The 6,378-nt window shown below is 33.7% G+C and overlaps 1 pseudogene; it reads right to left on the bottom strand.

Annotated features, from left to right (window-relative positions):
* Nucleotides 1-213: 213 nt before the first annotated feature.
* Nucleotides 214-5,944, bottom strand: LOC116125001 (annotated as a pseudogene).
* Nucleotides 5,945-6,378: the final 434 nt, after the last annotated feature.

Below are 6,378 nucleotides of genomic sequence, written 5' to 3'. Positions count from 1 at the left end.
TACATAATTATGCAGACAGATAACACTTTTCCCATAAGAGAAGATCATCATGCAAGCATTACAATGTTGACGACCTAAAACGAAAGCCTTAAGAGGATGACAACCTAAAACACAACAGACCAATTCTATATGTGCTTATTCAAAAACATATTATCTATATATTACGTACAACCAAAACAAAATATTAAAATTACAGTATCTACAGTGTCCTAATTAAAGAGCAAGAGACCTTGCCTCATCCATTTTCCATAGACCTTCCTCATACTTGTACCACCTCATAAAGCCTTTATCACTTCGAGTACGCTGGCACATGATGCATGAGTGCTCAATACATGTTAGAACTCACGTAATCGAGCAGCCTTTTCCAAGATAATTTTATGTAGCTTCTTAATAATTTTTTTGGGCATGAGTGGAGAAAGAAGTGGACCTTCTATAAGAAGACTATGTGATATGTTGAGGACTTCCAAATTTGGTAGGTCATCCAATATAAGCAATAGGCCATCCTTAACTATCACTGAGCATCTTGAGCTCAAAACCTTCAAATTTGGAAGAAATTTGACTATCGTAGAAGCAAAGAGAACATCAAAAGGACCCATGATCTTGAGTTCACTGAAGTTCTTGCAATTTATAGTTATTTCCTCTATAAGATAAGACGGATTTACTATACTAGGCATTGTCAGGGATTCAAGAGATCTTCATGTATGAATGGCCTTGCAAATTACATCCTTTTTTATTCTATTCCAAGCTGGCATAACGGGATGCCTCAGATGGGGGCACTTGCAGATAACAATATATGGTGCGTTACTTCCCAATTCACTATACCAAAAAGAAAATTAAAGGCCTTATTAGTGAAAACGCGTATTATACGCGAATTGTATGAACATCCGTATAATTCGCGTATAAAATGCACGTATACGTATTTTGTAAAATCTATCGTATAATTCACATATAATAAGGCTTCCCGTATAATTCGTGAACTATTCGCGAATTATTGAAAAAAAAAAAAATCTCACCCCCAAAACGACGTCCTTTTAGTGGGTTTTTACTAAAAATTAAAACAGATCTCTTTTCTTCGGTTCTTCTTCAGTTCTTCACTTCTTCTTCCTCAGTTCTTCTTCAGCTTTTCTTCCTTAGTTCTTCACGTTTTCAGCTTTTCTTCATCTCTTTTTCTTTTTTTCCAGGCTTCAACTTCAAGTTCGGGACTTTAAGGTACACACTTAACACTTGTTCTCTTCTTTTTGAATCTCATTGGTTGATTGCTTGTGTTTGTGTTGGTGTGACTTGTGAGTAGTAGTAGTAGGAGGGGCTGGTGGATTGATGGATTTGTTATGTTGGTGGGTTGATGGATTTGTTTGAAACATGTTTGATGAAATACTTGTGAGAGTTACATTTGTATATATGTATGAATTACTTATTATCTAATCAAATAGAGGTTTGCTGTTTATAATACTTTTCTTCTCAACAAGAATGGCAGATATAGAGGAAATCTAATTAGCAGAACTTCCAATGATTGTTGCAGTTTACACATGTTACGTAGGTTGTCATAGGTTCATCGGCACTCTTAGTCTGCATTTGATAGTAAGTGCATTTGCGTTGACCACACCGACCACACTTAAATTGATCAGTTGTAGCCTTTGGTGCAATACCTCGCTCACAATCAAATAGAGCTTTCTCTTTAATTTGGTTAATCTCCTGTTGCCTTGCATCACTTGCCATTTCTTCCCTTTTTTCCACCCGCACAGTTTTTGACCTTGAAAAACTGCCAGATTTCTCAATCATGACAGTTTCTTTTGTTGAAACCTTTTTAACCTTTACAGCCTTCTGAACCTTCTCAACTTTCACTTTAGTGCTACCATTTTTCTTTTTTCTCGTTGTCTCTTCTATGACTATTTTCTTCCAAATCTTAAGCAAGTCAGAAGCCACATTCTGTATCTTCTCTCTAGGATGTTTCGTGAGAGGCCAAAGACGTTTCCCAACCTGAAATATGATATAGAAATTTTAGCTGACTGTATAAAAAAGGATACAAAGTGTATATAAATGAACAAGGTCAACCTTTCCAATTCAATAATTTTCTTGTTCAAAGAATTAGTCTTTTTTTTTTTAATCTTTTAAATCTTACAAAGATGGAAAGCTTAGATGTACAATTAGCATGATGAAATGCATTAATTTCTGTAACTTTTTGGCTTTTCAATTGGATATGGTTTTAGAGTAAAAGGAAAAAGTTACAATTGTGAGATGCACTGCATGGTACAAGTTATAAAATTTAGAGAAAAATATTTCATTCACTTTATTAAAGTGCCTAGTTTAAGTTTAATACACACACTGAGTTTCACATTGTTTATTAATTTCATTTTCGCAGCCTTGTTTTGAGAGAATAGAAGAATCAAAATTTTGCTGTTTAATCTGAAAATTTTGATACAGACACTGTCGAGAAGATTTAAAGTTTATTTTATCACTAATTTTCGTCCAGAACCTTATAGATTAAAGACTGATCTCCCTCTGCACCTGACAAATAATTGTACGTTTCCTCTTTAACTCAAGGCCTCAAATCTATGGATTGCGTGGTAGATTAATTGATAATAATCTTAACTAAATTCATGTATACGTGTGACAAATCATACTTTTGTGGAAAATATAATATTCTTTTATTGCGAATTATTCTAAATAATGATATATTGAAAGTTGATTCTAATTTCTAAATTAAGGCTGATTATTCTAAATACAATGCGTAGGAAATAAAAAGATTATATGCTATAATGGAAAGAAAAAAGATTATATGCTAACTTTTTACCTTTTGTATTTGATGATGTTCTCTTTTATGTTCTTGTAAATACAGATTCAAATCAATATGGTACGAAAAAAAGATAAAATTTGGGAGCATGTTGAGGAGCTCCAAGGGAATAAATGGAAATGTAAATTTTGTCAAAAAGTATTTAGTGGTGGGGCTTACAGAATTAAAGCACACTTGTCGGGAATTACTGGCCATGATGTTGAGATTTGTAGTAAAGTCAATCATGAGACACAAGCATGTGCATTCTTAGCTATGTCTGGAAGTGGAAGTAACAAAAAATTAAAAAGTTCAGCCGGTTCTTCTACTGCTTTAAACTCTAATGATCATGAGGAGGAAACAGATTCACCATTTTCACTACTTTCTAAGGGTAGCCAAAGACGTCAAAGTCAAGCATCTTTACTAGAAATGAATAAGAAAAAAGACAAGGAGTTTGTTGATAAAATGCTTGCTAAGTGTTTTGTGGTGAACAATATTGCTTTTAATGTTGTTCAAACTGGTGCTTTTGGAGAATTTGTCAAGGCAGTGGCTGAATATGGTGCAGCATACAAGCTTCCATCTTATTCAACTCTTCGAACTAAGTTAATTCCAGAATCTAGAAAAGGTGTTGATGAGTATGTTGCTATGGTGAAGCATTCTTGGGATACATCTGGATCTGGTTGCACTATAATGTCTGATATATGGACTGATATAAGGCATCGATCTTTTATTAATCTTGTGGCATATTCACCTGGTGGTGCAGTGTTTATAAAATCATTGGATGTTTCTCGAGAAAGAAAAACTGGGATTTATCTGAAAGAAATTGTTGTTTCTGTTATTGAATCAATTGGACAAGAACATGTTGTGCAATTCATAACTGATAATGGTAGCAATTTCACATCTGCTGGTGACATGCTCATTGGATTGTATCCTCGAATGTATAAGACGAGGTGTGCTGCTCATGGAATTCAGCTTCTTTTGAAAGACATATATGAAGAAGTTAATTGGGTAAAAGTTGCCACAGATGAAGCAAGAATAATAGTTATGTTCATGACACGGTACACAGTTCTCATGCAGCAATGAAAGAGTTCACCAAAGATAGACAATTGAGACAACCTTGTGCCACAAGATTTGCTTCAAATTTTTTAATGCTTCAATCTGTGTTGGATTTGGAGAATGAACTTCGACTCTTTGTTGCTTCATCTGAATGAAGGGGTTTTGATTATTGTAAGACCGAATCAGGTAAAAGGGTCACTGAAATTGTTCAGAGTGATTTTTAGGCTAGAGGAAGGGAGGTTATAAAAACTATTGAGCCATTGGTTCGAGTTCTTAGTTTGGTTGATGGTGATGGATCTACTACTGGTTACTTATATGAAGCATTGATGAGGGCAAAAGTTGTAATCAAAGAAAGATGTAATAGTGAGGCAAGCAAGTATGGGAGAATTTGGGAATTGTTTGAGAATCGTCGGGTCAACAACATCATTCATCCTATACATGCTGCAGTTGCCTTTCTCAATCCAGCTTACTTTTTCTCACAAAATTTTAGAGAGGATGGGGAGATGAAAGATGGCATCAATTTCATTCATGAAAACCTGCTTCTAATAAAAGAAAAGCATCCATTTATGAGAGAGGTTCAGTTGTATCGTAGTAGGCCAGCTACCTTATTTACTGCAACGGCAAAAACGATGTTACAAACAAGTTATCCTCGTAAGTGTTTTAAAAAATTTCAATATCTTTTATGTGCATTGCTTCTCTCTTTATATTCAAGGAAGCTTTTTATGTCATTTGCAGGAATATGGTGGGATTACAATGAGGATGATCTTCTTATGCTCAAGAAGTATGCCATTCGAATTCTGAAACAACCTTGTATCGCTTCATCATGTGAGAGAAATTGGAGTGCCTTTGAAGCTGCTCAAACAAAAAAAAGGAATAGGTTGTCACATGAAATGCTAGATACACTTGCGTATGTGAGGATGAACACAATGATGATGGATAAATTCACCTCCACGATGAGTCGTGACTTGGAACCTATAGATCTTGAGAAATTGGGGGAGCTTCCAGACTATGACTATGAAGAAATTCATATGGACGAAGATGCTAATTTTACACCAACAGTTGAGGGTTCCATGGATGACTTAATGGATAATGATGACATTGCTTGGTTGGACGATGCTCTTTTTTGAGTTGTTATTGACTTATTGTTGTTTATGTACTTTGTGAGTTTTTGTTATAAACTATAATTTGAATCTTGGTTGTATTATTTGTATATTTTATTTGTTTGGAGCTCTTATTCGACTTTGAATTTTGGTTTTGTTATGACTTATGTGTTTGATTTGACACTATAGTTGAATCTTGGCTAAATATTGTGTTTGAGTCTGGAGACTATAATTTGAATATCAGTTATATTTATATATTGTGTATTTGTGTTATTGGTTAATTGAATACTTTGCATTTGAAATGTTATATTGATTTTAACCAGGTAGTCCATAAAAGTGTTAAGACTAAGATTGATATTGTTGTATTTTTCAAATCGTATTATTGACAATGCACTGTATTAAACCCGTATATACCCGTACCATATTTTTTCCGTATCCGAATTTTATGACCGAATTTTTATAAACATATTTTTCACCGTTTTCCGTATTATACCCATAAAATTCCCGTACCCTTTTTTTGCCGTACCCGTATTTACTAACTAGGATTAAAGGTGATGATCACTAGTACCAAAGGCAATGGCAAAGACTTAGTCAATAAATAGCGAGAATAAAAAAACAAAATTACCTTTCAACAAGGCTTTAAACATAAACATAAAAAAATTACCTTTCAGCAATATAAGTAAATTGTTCGTCCCCTGCATACAAATTGAAGTGAAAAATCAAGGTTTTTATCTGTCCCCGACTGAGACTCAACGAAATTTTCAACAAACGAGTCAATGCCTTATCAGAACACTCATCCACGTAAGCATATGGCTCTAATGAGATTTTGATAAAATTTGATCTCAACATTGACAAATCAAGAGTTTTCCAAAGCAGGATCATGGCACGCTAAACGCCATGAACTACAAACATGAGCAATACCTGAAGTCAACTGCAAAACGTCAAAACACAGGAAGATTTTCACCAATAAGTCAGTATCCAAATCCTCCCATCTTCTTATAGCAGAGGCACCCTCTTTCATTTGACCAGTTGCCCAATTATCTCATAGAACTTTCAGAGCATCAGACACCTACATAAGATATGCACATAATTCATGTACGATGCAGAAAATATCATCCAATACATTAAGTTATATGAATTTAAAAAGATTCGTATTAATCGAATGTATCAAATACTTAATATACCTGCATAGAGATATAGATGAATGCAAACCGTTTACACTTAAGATAAATTAATACTTAACATTAAATGATTATGAACAAAAAAGTTTATATTCGTTGAATAGAATAATCAATTTTTCTTGGTAGAATAAACAATGAAGGAATGATATCTGATATTTATAACAAAATCAAATAATTAATGTTCAACAAAATAAAAATACCATCATTAATTTAGAAAAATACTAGTTTCAAAAATAACAACGCTAATTCTCAATAATAATTAACACGATAATAT

The sequence above is a fragment of the Pistacia vera genome, unplaced genomic scaffold (assembly GCF_008641045.1).
Source record: "Pistacia vera cultivar Batoury unplaced genomic scaffold, PisVer_v2 Contig1585, whole genome shotgun sequence".
In the NCBI taxonomy this organism is placed as follows: Eukaryota; Viridiplantae; Streptophyta; class Magnoliopsida; order Sapindales; family Anacardiaceae; genus Pistacia; species Pistacia vera.
Note: the sequence above shows the minus strand (reverse complement) of the source record. Positions and strands in the feature narration are given on the sequence as shown.